The sequence below is a fragment of the Engystomops pustulosus genome, chromosome 6, assembly GCF_040894005.1.
Source record: "Engystomops pustulosus chromosome 6, aEngPut4.maternal, whole genome shotgun sequence".
NCBI lineage: Eukaryota > Metazoa > Chordata > Amphibia > Anura > Leptodactylidae > Engystomops > Engystomops pustulosus.
Window position 1 is genome coordinate 68,327,207 of NC_092416.1, and position 13,863 is coordinate 68,341,069.

The 13,863-nt window shown below is 45.2% G+C and overlaps 1 long non-coding RNA gene across 1 annotated transcript; it reads left to right on the forward strand.

The window, feature by feature from the left end:
- The first annotated feature begins 747 nt into the window (after nucleotides 1–747).
- Nucleotides 748–4,687, forward strand: LOC140135219 (uncharacterized). The gene is made up of 4 exons (XR_011856487.1): nucleotides 748–1,093; nucleotides 2,287–2,355; nucleotides 3,681–3,773; nucleotides 4,131–4,687. It is a non-coding gene; the product is annotated as an uncharacterized lncRNA (long non-coding RNA).
- The last annotated feature ends 9,176 nt before the right edge of the window (nucleotides 4,688–13,863 follow it).

A 13,863-nucleotide genomic window follows, 5' to 3' on the forward strand; every position in this document is an offset into this window, starting at 1 on the left:
TCTGCAAGATCTGCGGGAAAGTCCATGTCCCGCTTTTTCCTCCTGCCCCTCTGGAGGGGGCTCGGCTGGGACAAGTGGGACAGCTCCATCCCTTACAACTGGGACGGGCCCTGGTACTACGGCCAGGCCGTCCGCTTTGTGAGGGAGCACCAACTGGAGGGACTGAAGCCCGACCTGTGAAAACCAAAGACCGTACACAAGCTCATCCGAGCCAAAGATTTGTTGGAATTTGTCCCAGGAGTCACCCAGGACTGCTCAACAGGCACAAGGACATATCATGGATGGCCATTCAAGGCGGGACTTCACGTATGCCCGAAGACTGAGCAACACCCCCTACTGCCCCAGTTGCCCCTGGATGGAGGAGACCCCTCTGCACCTGTTTTGGGGGTGCCCCTTTGCCCAGAGCCTGTTGGACACCCTGGAGCCCTATTTCCAAGATTCTGTGCCAAGGAGCTCCATGACGCACCACGTGGTGCTTTATGGGCTGTTCCAGGGCACTCATGCCATAGAGGATATCCAGGCCACCTGGCTCCTTATAAATTGCTATAAGGACCCCATCTGGTACGCCAGGAGACTCCTCACTTGGCACAAGACAGCTTTGACGACACCAGATTGCTACAGATTTGTCCTCAACAGCCTGCTGGATTATTCACTAGCAGGAAGACAGTGAGACAAGAAGGAAGCTCCTCCCCCCTCTGCTAGGTTTACCGAGCAACAACGATGACGCTGCAGTGAAAATGAGATGAAAGTCCAACTTGAGAAAAGATATCCTGTGTCCTGTGAGGGAGAAACCAAAGGTCATCCACCCACCCACTTGGGGAGAATCCTGTACAAAAACTTCAATTTCTTTCTCTTTCTTTTGTTTTATTGCTTTATGCCCACCTGGACTTACCTGACCGGAGCTCCCTTGCATCAGAGCAAGGAATCATGGGACTCTGCCTCATTTGCATGTAGCAGACAGGAGTGGAGACCTCTCAAGCTTCTACTTCCTCCCTACCCTCTTGTGTCTGTGTTTTTATATAATGCTTCAGGCTTGTGGTAAAACACCAATGTTTCCCTCTTACTCTCTCCATTTTGTGGTTTCTCCCAACAGGTCAGTGGGTTTTATTGATTTCACATGTGTGATTTTGCTTGGTGAAGCTTGTTTGTTAGAGTAGCGTTTGTGGCATAGAGTTGGGGCGTATTTACACGATGCGTCGCTTCGCGTTTTGTGTCACGTTTTTGACACATTCCACTGGGTTCAGCCTTGATTGCTTGCTAAGGTTACATTGCGTTTTAGCAGTGGAAATGCAACACGCACGTTTTTAAGCAGTCCTTTGAAAGACTGCATGCGTTTTTGGCAGGTTATCAAGGCTGAAGCCAGTGGAATGCGTCAAAAACACAACGCGATGCAACACATCGTGTGAATGCGCTCTCACGTGGTTGCGTGTCCAGGATTTTCATTATATATACTGCAATGTCTTTTGATCTGTTTCCTGATGAAATCCAAGACTTGTCTCTGCCATCTTTCCACCATTTCATTGCTCTACTAAATTACATGTCATGGCATTTTTTATTTTTTTTTGTCATTTGTAAATGCCTTTTTATTCAAGTGAATCTTATTGATCTGTGTTTGAGCCAAAGGTTGAAATTAATGATCAAAATATATTAAAAGATTTGCACTGTGCATAAGTTATGGTTGCACGCTTTTAATAAAGCAGGTCAGTTTTTAGCATCTTACACAGTTCCACTTATTTTGTCTTGTTGCATTTAGTTTTATGCTATTATGACAGAATTGTGGTGCATATCGGCTATAAATTTGGCACAAATTACGGACATACACTATTACGCCCCTTTAAGTGCATAGTATCAAAACGTGTCAGTAAAAACGCTCCTGTAACTCAATAACGGCTCATAAAAACATATAATAAATACATGTGCGAGGTCCTAGGACACTTGGGCCTATGGCAACCAATCAGAGCTCAGCTTTCATTTTCCCACAGCTGTTTATAAAATTAAAGCTACACTCCGATTGGTTTCCATGGGCAACTAGAACAGTTTGACCTCAGAGACTTCATGATTTTCTCTAAATATATCTGAGCCACTAAGTTTTTGCGATCTGAATTTATGATTATTTGAAATGGTATTACAAAGTTGTATGAATTTTTTTTCTGGTAGGGTAATGAAGGCTGTGGCTGAAATGTTATCCATGTAACACATGGGACTGTGATTTATATATTGTTGTGGTACAACATATTAACACATGTCAGTCTTTAATTTTCCTATTTTTTACATTTTTTTTTTCAGGAGCAGTTGCCACTTCCTTATCACTCCGGCCACTATCTCTATCAAAGGCAAGAGGACCTACTATAAACAGTAAGTGCTCCTAGCATGACTCGTTGCATTGATGATTCAGGGATGTCGTTGTAGCACCGTGTGAAAGGGTATCATACTCTAAATGCTGTCTCAGAGGTGGCATTCGACGGGTAACTAAGACTAATTATGGCCACTCTGCCGGGACAATGTCTTGGCGGCTCCCTTGTTCCCAGTTGTTTTTGTCACACTGTAATATGGGGGATAATTAAGGGGTTATTCCTTTGTTACCGTGATAAAATTGGCATCCCCTAGTGTTAAGGTTAGCTGTTATAGTTAATTGTTTGCCCATTAATAAATGGACTATACACCGTTAACTATACGGTGTAAAGTCGGCCCACCCTGCCCTACAATTAAATCTATAGCTACCGGATCACGTCACAATCCCTTGGCCACTGCAACATGTCACATGGCCACAGCCGCCACAAGCCCCTTGGCCGCTGGTAAAACATAAAATAAGCCTGAAGTTGATGTTATTCCTTTGCTTCTGCAACATAGTCACATGGCCACTGCTGCCAGAAGCCCTTGGCCGCTCCTTTAAAGGGGGTTTCCCACAAATTCAAGTTAGGCCCCATCCTGTAGATAGGGCCCAACCTTGCTTATCGGTGGGGGTCTGTCACGAGATCCCCACAGATCATGAGAACGAGGGGTCTGATGGGGTTCCATGTACCTCAGTCGGACCCCTTGTTGCTCCTGGAGATTAATGGAGCAGACGACCGCGCATGACCGCTCTGCTCCAATCATCTCAAAGGAGCAGATGGAAATTGCCGAGCGTCACGCTCGCCGATCTCCGTCAGCACCATACAGAGAAATGGAGCAGAATGGTTATGCGGGCTGTCTGCTGCATTACTCTCATGGAGCGGCGAGGGGTCTGACTGAGGTGCTTTGGCACACATTGGACCACTTGTTTTTGTGATCTGTGGGGCTTTATCACTAGCACCCCTACCAATCAGCAAGCTGGGCCCCCTGTGGACAGGGCCTAACTTGAGTTTGAGGTTAAAACCCCTTTAACAAAAAATGAGATGCCAGAAGTTGCTTTAATCCCTTGCCACTGCCACAGTCACATGGCCACAGCCGCCATAAGCCCCTTGGCCGCTGCTGAAACAACTTGAGAAGCCAGCAATCGCTATTATTCCTTTGCTCCTGCAACATAATCACATGGCCACAGCTGCAAATGACCCTTGGCCGCTGCTCAAAAATGGCTGTTTACTATATGATGTTCTGGCTTCTTCCCTAAAGAAAAAGTTATACATTTGCTCTGCGTTTTCTAGATGCTGACGTTTGTCAATTTATGGAAAGGTTTTGCCCGCTCTCATTTTTTAATGTAGGTCTCAAAGTTGACTTGGATGTCATTTTGTCATCCAGAAAAATCCAGGAACATCCTTCTAGCCTTCCAGGCAATGGCCTGGTTCTAATATTTGGTAAGTTCTTTTGTCTCTAATTGTAGCTGCTTCCTGAAGCCACCGTTTCATTTTTCATTGAAAGGAGTAATGGTTCAGAATTCCCTCGTTATGGATCTTGTCCTTTTTTTGTTGATGGGATGGCTGTGGATGGAATCGGTGATGGGCTATTATTGGGTTAGTTGTGTATTTGGTCTTAGAATATCCAGTTGTAGCCTAAAGCTGATTCCGGAAGCTTCCGTTTCATTTTTCATTGAAAGAAGTAAAGGTTCAGAATTCCCTCGTTATGGATTTTGTCCTTTTTTTGTTGATGGGATGGCTGTGCAGGGAATTCGATGGGTTAGTTGGGTTGTTTTATAGTGGTGTTATCTATTCCAGATTCTAATTGATTGGAGAAAAATGCACAGAAGCTCCATGCTATCGTCTTATGAAGAAGTAATCCAAGTGACCGTCTTATGAACTCTTGTACCATGAAGATGTGCCTCAACCAGATTGTTTTACAAATGTCACTGATAAAATGGTCGTAACTTCTTATCTTTAAAATGTATTTAAATTATGTTTTTAAAGAATTTGTTTCTACTGATCTGTAAATAAAGATTTTCATATTTGCACTTCCATAACACAATGTTATATTTGATATATGGAGCATCAGTGTGGTTTTGGAGGAAGCATACTTGATATGTGTTGGTACAGTTTTATGGGGGACATTATCTGGTTAGTTGTGTGTTGGGGAAGGGTATATTAGTTACAACTATGGGGGAGATGTACCTGTCTATACCAGAAAACTGAGGTAATTTCCATTTTCCTGGGGTCCTCCTCTATGCACCTTGGCCTGCAGGGGAAAAAAACACTTACCAATGCAGGACTTCACGCGTTCTCTGCCTATTTTCTCTGCAGTGAGCATCGAGATGGACTGGAACAGAGTGTCCGGCTGTGTCGCACTCGTATCGATGACGTACAGTTATTTATTATCCACACCTGCTTTTGGCTCCAAAAACTGCATCTGAAAAATTGAATGTGTGGACGCACCTACACGGGGAAAGCACTTATGCCGCGTAACAAGGTGCTACCTGTGCTAAACTACACGGCTCAGGCATGACCGCAGTCTAAGGCCATTACCAGGACTTGTTTAAGATTTGTTCGGCGTTCAACAATGGACAGAGCGAAACAGTCAGTCATGTTCGAGATGGTAGCGGTGGCTCTGCCACCAAAGAAATGTCCCCATTGCACACCCCACCTTAAAAATTAAAAAACCTCTGATTCTCCTTTTCTCCCCACTGCCCAAGGTTTCTCTTTGCACCGCAACTTTCTGTTAGACAGCCAGAGGCACTTCTATTCTCGCTGCCAGGTGCACACACTGTGATGTAATTGGCCATGTCATAGTGCGTGCGCTGGCAGGGTGCATAGACATGCCTGTGGTTGTGCGCCGGGAACCCACAGGGTGAAGGAGCACCGGAGGTCAGTATACAGTTCTTTATTTTAAGTTCTTTTGGTCGAGGCCCAGTTTTGGGCAGTGGCTCTGTGGTTGGACACCACCACTCCAAATAACACTAATTGGCAGTAATGGGTCCCCAGTGTCCTATTCAGAAGTATAATAAATAGGTGATGAAATGAAACAAAAAGAAACATGTGCTATACCAAAATACAATCTTTATTAATGCATACACAAATCACACCAAAAATAGAATAAAAACATTTAAAAAGGATCACAATCCTCTATACAAGAACACAGGGAGGGTAGGGCATATGATAAATACCCATCAAAGCAACACCTCCCTATACAGCCCCCAAGCCTTAAACCTGTCCAGCTATTGCAATACAAAAAATAGCAAAAAGAAAGTGTCAGAAGTAACAAAAGGATATGCTACAACAATATGGCAAGAAAAAAGGCCAATATACAAAACATGGTAAAGCAGTATATGATAATAGTTACCAATAGACGCTGGGCTGGCAGGCAAAAAGGGGGGGGGGCTGGAAGAGGCCCCACGTGTATCGCCACTCACAGTGGCTTCCTCAGGGGTGACTGGTGGGATGGGTGACACAGTATAAATACCTGTGTAGATGTAATCAGTGGCGGCAGGTGTGGAGCGCTGTGATGAAAAAATGGGCGCTCGGCGTCCTCCTCAGTGTAGTGCGCATGCGCCTATTTTGTGCCCGCGAGTCACATGATGGAATGTCATGTGACCCACATCGCGGCGTACAGCGCCGCACAGATCTAGCACAGAAGGGATAGTTCTTGTATGTAGAAAGTGCCTGAGGTAAGTGTGTATTGTGCCCGCGAGTCACATGATGAAATGTCATGTGACCCCCATCGCGGCGTACAGCGCCGCACAGATCTAACACAAGAGGGATGGTTCTTGTATGTAAAGTGCCTAAGGTAAGTATGTATGTATGTATCCTGCAAAGATATTATTGCAATGATACTACATAAAAATATAGATAATAAACACTGAAAAGATGACGAATAATAATAAAAATACCTCTAAAGTGCAAAATGTGGATATACATGAATTAATCAATAAGTGAATAAATAAATAAATAAATAATCAATGTGCCATAATGTATAAAAACTGGATAAGAATTCTTGTACGATAACATGATTCAATCCAACACAGAAAGACAATATATATATAGATATACATGATAAGTAAGATATAACATAGAAGGCTACTACACCAACATGACATATAATGACAGACACATACATGGGCCCATGTACACACGCACACACACATTGAATACAAACACCTAAAAAGCCACCTTAATTAAATACATGAGTATAATACACAGATATCTGTAAATGTCTATACTGGTCACAAAAACTATGTTGCAGACAATTGAGGCCTTCCAGGAGCACGTAATCGGGTGGCATCGCTACATCGATGATGTGCTGGTGTTCTGGAGGGGCTCACTCGGGACCTGCCAAGATTTTATTTAAGATCTAAATACCAATAACTTACAGATCCATCTTACACCTGTGTTTTCACAGACAGAGGTAAACTTTTTGGACCTCCGAATCACAAGCCGGAATGGACATATCGAGACGACTCTGTACAGAAAAGAGACAGCGACCAATAATCTGCTACATTATTCGAGCTTTCACCCACGACACTTGAGGGATGGGATCCCAATTGGTCAGTTTCTACGTGCGAGGAGAAATTGCAGCAGCCAGGACGAATTCCAACAACATTGCACGGATCTAACTAATAGATTCCGCAAACGTGCATATGCAAAGAAGGTAGTGTCTAGAGCCTACGTGCGGGCCAGGCACACCAAGAGGGAAGACACATTTACACTCAGCACGAAAAAGATTGATGGAAAACCTTGTTTGACAACACCATACCACAACCAATGGTCAGATATTTATAAACTGTTACAAAAAAACTGGGGTATTCTGAGGAGCGATCCACGGCTACACCCACACATCACAGTCAAACCCAAGATGATTGCAAAGAGGGCCAGGAACCTGCGAGACTCATCATTATATTTTGGGGTCTTTGTATGAGTCTTTTCGGTTTTTGTTCACAGTGTACATGCCTTGCAGTCCTTTGTTTCTCTTTTCACTTCTCATGTCTGCACCCTTTTCATCCTTCGTTTTTATCCTTTTTCTTTTTCTCCCTCATTTTTTCTTTCTTTTTTTTTTTTTTTTTTTTTCTTCTTTTCCTCTCCCATCTTCATCCCTTTCCTTTTCTTTCTTCACCTCCATCATCACTCAGCACCCAACTCCCCCAGACTTCTCACATCCCTCACCTTGTTGCCTTCCTTATTTTCCATCTTTCCAATTATACTCCTGAACTTGCATATTATATATGATATATTATCCACTAATCCTTGCTGCACTTCCATCTCTCACTTGTTATCTAGATTGGTTCTGTGTCTTACCTCATTACATCATTTCCTCCATTCTCCTTCGCTCTGGCTCGTCCGACTTTGGTTGCTTCATCCTCCGGCACCAAAAACCTCTCAACGATTTGGGTTTCCCCAGCAGCGGATCTGGGATGTACCTGCCATTCTCATCCTCAATTGTCTGCAACATAGTTTTTGTGACCAGTATAGACATTTACAGATATCTGTGTATTATACTCATGTATTTAATTAAGGTGGCTTTTTAGGTGTTTGTATTCAATGTGTGTGTGCGTGTGTACATGGGCCCATGTATGTGTCTGTCATTATATGTCATGTTGGTGTAGTAGCCTTCTATGTTATATCTTACTTATCATGTATATCTATATATATATTGTCTTTGTCACATGCTTTCTGTGTTGGATTGAATCATGTTATCGTACAAGAATTCTTATCCAGTTTTTATACATTATGGCACATTGATTATTTATTTATTTATTCACTTATTGATTAATTCATGTATATCCACATTTTGCACTTTAGAGGTATTTTTATTATTATTCGTCATCTTTTCAGTGTTTATTATCTATATTTTTATGTAGTATCATTGCAATAATATCTATGCAGGATACATACATACATACTTACCTTAGGCACTTTACATACAAGAACCATCCCTCTTGTGTTAGATCTGTGCGGCGCTGTACGCCGCGATGGGGGTCACATGACATTTCATCATGTGACTCGCGGGCACAATACACACTTACCTCAGGCACTTTCTACATACAAGAACTATCCCTTCTGTGCTAGATCTGTGCGGCGCTGTACGCCGCGATGTGGGTCACATGACATTCCATCATGTGACTCGCGGGCACAAAATAGGCGCATGCGCACTACACTGAGGAGGACGCCGAGCGCCCATTTTTTCATCACAGCGCTCCACACCTGCCGCCACTGATTACATCTACACAGGTATTTATATTGTGTCACCCATCACACCAGTCACCCCTGAGGAAGCCACTATGAGTGGCGATACGCGTGGGGCCTCTTCCAGCCCCCCCCCCCTTTTTGCCTGCCAGCCCAGCGTCTATTGGTAACTATTATCATATACTGCTTTACCATGTTTTGTATATTGGCCTTTTTTCTTGCCATATTGTTGTAGCATATCCTTTTGTTACTTCTGACACTTTCTTTTTGCTATTTTTTGTATTGCAATAGCTGGACAGGTTTAAGGCTTGGGGGCTGTATAGGGAGGTGTTGCTTTGATGGGTATTTATCATATGCCCTACCCTCCCTGTGTTCTTGTATAGAGGATTGTGATCCTTTTTAAATGTTTTTATTCTATTTTTGGTGTGATTTGTGTATGCATTAATAAAGATTGTATTTTGGTATAGCACATGTTTCTTTTTGTTTCATTTCATTAGCTTTTTCATGTGCCCATATGGAGCATTTTTTTGCATGTATTGTTCCCCCTTTGCGTTTTAATAAATAGGTGATGTCAGCTCACCTTCCAGAGAAAGCATGGATTTGGTGCGGGCCAACCCTCTGCCTGTGCATGATGGACATGTAGAAGAAAATGCACGGCCCAGCCAAAATCCTGACTCTGTATTGTTATTTATGCATTAGATAAAGAAATCAAACATTCCACTCTGAAGGACAACAATCGCCTACGCGTTTCGGACAGACTACCTGTCCTTAATCATGACAAAAATACAATGACAAACATGCTTTTATAGCTGAGTACAGCTCCTCCCCATGCCACCCCCTGTCAAAGAATCATTTCCGATCCCGCCCATAAAGACTATACATGGAGTGTCAACATCTACAATAGAGTATATAAAACCACCAATAAAGAAAAAGGAACAAGTTACATGGTGTCCCAAACACTCAGTGTTCCCCATCTAGTGGCAGCTGTTATTCGCAACATGTAGTGTCCATATCTGTTCGCTGTGTGTCTGGGAGTTCCGGTCTTGTGCATGGCTTCCTGTTGCTCGGCAACGTGTTTAGTGTCATGTGACACATCGCGTGATGGATATTCGGCGATAGGATTACTCCTGTTGCTCGGCAACATGTTGAAAGTCCTGCGACAGATCATGTGATTGATACTTGGCAGAGAGAAAGTCAGAGGTGGATTATATTGCATATGAGTCCCGTCAACAGCGCAGCGAAGATCCCGAGGCGGGCTGGAGTAAAATTGCATCAACCTCTCCCTCCATATTTCTTGCACAAACCACCTGCTGGAAACCTGCCAGGCTGTAGGTCCCAATACTAAGCACCGTGACCACAGCCGCACTAGCCAGCCACTCTGGTATTCTGGGCCCCGACTGCCTCAAGGCCACAAGAAAGGCCTAGACCCTGGTGGGGGATATTGCACATATAAGGGCTTATTTTCTGCGAGATTAGATGCACTTTACAAATACTTCATTTTAGTTGGTCATTATATCATTGATGAGATTTTATGAACTTTTGAATGTTCGGAGGAAAAAAAATCGTAAATTTTGGTTTCCTTTCTTCTTGTACTTTTTTGGGGCAGTATACCGTACCATAAAATAACATATTGGGGGGTCATTAACTAAGGGCCCGATTCGCGTTTTCACGACGTGTTACCCGAATATTTCCGATTTGCGCCGATTTTCCCTGAATTGCCCTGGGATTTTGGCGCAGGCGATCAGATTGTGGCGCATCGGCACTGGCATGCACGCGACGGAAATCGGGGGGTGTGGCCGAACGAAAACCCGACGGATTCGGGAAAAACCGCCGCATTTAAGACAAAAAATGTGTCGCGAAAATTACACTTACCTTCACCATGTATAGGCCGGTGAATTTCAGGGCATTCCAGCGCGCCTCCGGGGAACTTCAGCGCAGCAGCGTCACCTGGTGGATGGCGGAGGAACTACCTTAGTGAATCCCGGCCGGACCCGAATCCACAGCAGAGAACGCGCCGCTGGATCGCGAACGGACCGGGTAAGTAAATCTGCCCCATTATCTTTACTCTATAGATCACTACAATTGCAGTGATACCTCATTTTAATCATTTTTTAATACATTTTTACAATTTTACTAAAGAGAAAGTCTCATTTATTTTCATATCGCCATCTTTTCGGAGACAAAACTTTAATATTTTTTGGTTGACACAGATGGTGTAGGGCTTATTTTATACTTGTCGAGTTGTCCTTTTCAGTGGTACCATTTGGCGCACATAATCTTTGATTATTTACATTTTTAACAAGTTTTTCGGGTTTTGTTTTTAAGGAACGGGTCCAATAATGTTTCTCAGTTATTGTACAGATTGTTACGGACTCCTGGATACCAAATATGTGGGGTTATTTTTGGTGATTTTGTGTTTTTTTTCTTACTTTATTAGACATGTGCAACGTCCCTGCCAATGCGCATGGCAGAGGAATTGCGAATAAGCCCTTTTCCTATGCAATACATATAGAGGTAATTGAGCAGCGGTAGATTCTGCCTGGATGGGCAGAGGATTAAAAGCATGTTAATGTCATCATCCAATGATGTTCCACCTATTGTAACTGGAGTGTGATTGGAGGAGGAGACCACCTGACTAGGGAGTAACTATACCCTTAGGGGAGGAGTTGGCACTCTTAGGATCCAGCTTCTGACAGAGAAGCATCTTTTAGAGCACATGCTCTGCACACAGGCCTCAGCTCACCTATTACAGATAGTGACACAGGACAAACAGGACAAAGCTGCAGGTTCCAGAATTGGACACAGCTACATCCCAGCCTGCCCCTGCATCCAGGCTGGTGAGACAACTCCTGAGGTTCTTCTCCAAAATCACTCCAGTACTGCATTTGTACAGAATCGTTTGGTGTGTTGTTACCATTGGTTGAATAAAGAACTGTAAGTTACTTTTATGCACAACATTGCCTCCGTCTAGTCCCTGCTACAGCTGCATCACCACCAAGGGCGCCCCATCAATCTACCAGGGACACACACTGCAGACTCTAAGGGCTGCCCCAGGGAGAACCAGTAATACAGCCTCTCCCTCTACATCATTTCTTGCCAACACTACCTGCTGGAGACCAGGCTGTAGGACAGCCCTCCGGTCCCCATACCAAGCACTGTGACACTAGCGTGCCTAGGCCGCAACTGCCAGCCACTCCGGTATTCTGGGCCCCGGCTGCCTCCAGGCCCCAAGAAAAGGCTAGGCCCCGGTGGGGTATGTTGCAAGTGGCGTCACGAACAGGATTTCTACTTCTGTGCCTTATTCTGGCGCTATAGACTGTCCTTTATTCCAAAACTACTGTGCTGCCTAACCTTGCTGCCATCTGGGTTTAGGCCCAAGTGACTTTGTGCTGTTTTCAACATTGACTGTTTTATACTGCATTGCCACGTGCTGTCGAGCATCGCTCCAGCACCCAGGAGGTTAATCCCTGCAAAGAACTTTGTCAGTTCTGCTACATCCGGGGATGCCGCGCCTGTAACATTTACCTCAGACGACTGTGGCTCAGCAAGTAATCCAGCCCGCCAAAACCTTGGCGGGAAACTCAGAGGCATTGCAAAGCTCCAACCCCTGCGCATGTGGCGCAAAGTACTGTGGAGGAGGAGCCAGAGCGGGTGCAGTTGGCAATGAAGAGGGTTAATCGGTCATCTTGGATTTGGGCGCAGGCCGTGCCTGAAGCCTGCCAGAAGCGTGCACCTCATCCGGAGTCCCTGCGCACGTGTCCTGCGACTGAAGGAGAGCACCGTTGATCGCTGCTGAGTCCCGGCTGCCTGTCGACATCCGGAATGGAGTCTATCGTGCACCGGAGCTGTTCTGTCACCGTGGCTGATCCTCAGTGAGTACCGCTGGGGAAGTTAAAGGGGTAGGGGTAGAGATTGTTTCCGACGCTAGTTTAATTGGCTCACCTCCCAGGGAATAGTGACTGTGTTGTAAAGTGCCCAAGTCCCCATTACAGGCCATAGCCCATAGCAACGGACAATGTGTATCCCTCAGCCCTCATTAGGCTAGCTCGATCATGTCAGCACAAGATGAAGACATGGAATCGGGCAATTCCTGTCCCCTGGTCCCTCCTCAGGGTATCGGAGCATGTTAAACCCACCAGAGAGCCCCCTCAGTACTGCTGCAGCCAGTATCCCCGGGACTCCCAGCATTATGCCTCTGACCATGCCCTACTATCTGGGGGCCCCCTGGTTACCCCACTACGAAGGAGAATTACACACCCTCTATGAGTTCAGAGCCAAGCTGTTAGCTACCTTCGCCCTAAAATCCGCTCACAGACGAACAGAAAGTGGGCATTCTAACCGGCAATTATAGGGACCCGCTCTCCGGAAAGTCAAGTCTTGGCCCCGAGAACAGTGCCAGAGTGTTGTCCAGATTCTTAATAGGCGGCGCAACACCTTTGATAAATGTACTGCCTCAGAGTTGAAGATGTCAACTAAAGATAATCTCCTCTCAACAAGCCCAGGCCTCCTTTCTTGAGTTTAAGGAAACTACCATTGACATATTAGGGGACCGACTGCCCGCTGGACCGCAGAAAGAGTCTGAATCAGTGGAAATGGAGGATACTGCTATAGCTTGTCATACAATGCAGCCGACATCACCTCCTCCCGTGTCTGCGGAAGTTGCTGTCCTACCAGAACAGGTCACCAACCTGGCGGATACCATGAGTAAAATACTCAACCGATTGTCCCAGTTGGAAGTAACCGTCTCCTCCACAAGGAGGAAACCACTAGAGGACTCTGTACGGTCAGTAACTCCTCGTGACTCCCCGGCAAAACCGCGCCCAAGGGAGGCAAAGTCCTTAAACACTTGGAGTCAGAAAGAAACCCGCCAGAGGTGCAGCTACTGCCGTAAATACAGGCATGAAGAGAATGAATGTCGTTGGTTAAACGACAAACCGTTGCAGCTACGGGACGACCTCCAAGTCCCTGAGATGCTAACTGGATGCCCAGGTTCTTGGGGACTCGACCCATGGTTCATGTAACCATCAATGGGGTAACCCTACCGGCCTTAATTGATACCATCGCTCAAGTGACTACCCTTCGAAGTGCTACCTTCGAGAGATAAGCGGCCTCCCAGGGCTTACTTGAACATTACTGCTACTAATGGGAAAACCATACCCATCCGAGGCTATTGGGAGCCCACGCTAACCATTGGAGACACTGAGTTAACTAGACAGGGCGTAGTGGTGACACAAGTGCCTGAAGATGCTAACTTCTCCCTGGTACTGGGTACCAACTGCTACCCTGAATTGCTGAAGGCTCTCCACAACTCTCTACCAACAGTGCCCAGCGGTTCTCGGAA